Source organism: Penaeus monodon, chromosome 23 (assembly GCF_015228065.2).
Source record: "Penaeus monodon isolate SGIC_2016 chromosome 23, NSTDA_Pmon_1, whole genome shotgun sequence".
NCBI classification, from domain to species: domain Eukaryota; kingdom Metazoa; phylum Arthropoda; class Malacostraca; order Decapoda; family Penaeidae; genus Penaeus; species Penaeus monodon.
Window position 1 is genome coordinate 38,112,729 of NC_051408.1, and position 513 is coordinate 38,113,241.

General features: G+C 34.5%; 1 protein-coding gene across 1 annotated transcript in view; it reads left to right on the forward strand.

Annotated features, from left to right (window-relative positions):
• The window catches only part of LOC119587993 (ADP-ribosylation factor 6), a gene marked incomplete at its 5' end in the record, with an annotated part of 2,473 nt that extends 2,280 nt beyond the window's left edge, over nucleotides 1–193 (forward strand). The window contains 1 exon segment of the mRNA XM_037936714.1: nucleotides 1–193.
• Between the last annotated feature and the right edge of the window lie 320 nt (nucleotides 194–513).

Sequence of the window (513 nt, forward strand, 5' to 3'; positions counted from 1 at the left end):
GGCATAAAAGTGTTGTTGAAAGTCCTGCATGTCTGAAGCAGGAACTAAGTGTGTTGGACATGCAAACATAGGGTATTTCTGGCCGTGAAAGTTGCAGCTCTCTCTCCTCAGCAGCTGCTGCTCCAAGGGATGCCATCTCCAGCTGTCAAGTGTGAATAGGAGTATCATTATAAATAAACTAAATAATATTTAACGAGTGTTAATGTATATTTTTGATCTATTAGTTGGATATGATTTTATCTACAAAAGACTGCCAAATAAGTATGGATAATAAGACTTGATCTCTATTGTACCCTGCACTAGCTAGAAAGACTACAATTATGAGTTAATTCATGATTTTATAGGAAACACTGTTAAGCATTCTCAGAGCAAATACTTCTATAAAAGATTATATCAGCCAATTAGATTAATTACTTACAAAGGTGCATCCACTAATCTTGATGTTTGTCATCAATCTCAAGTTTCATTAGACCATCTTAGATTCTAGTATTGGTCATTTTCATTGTTTACTCA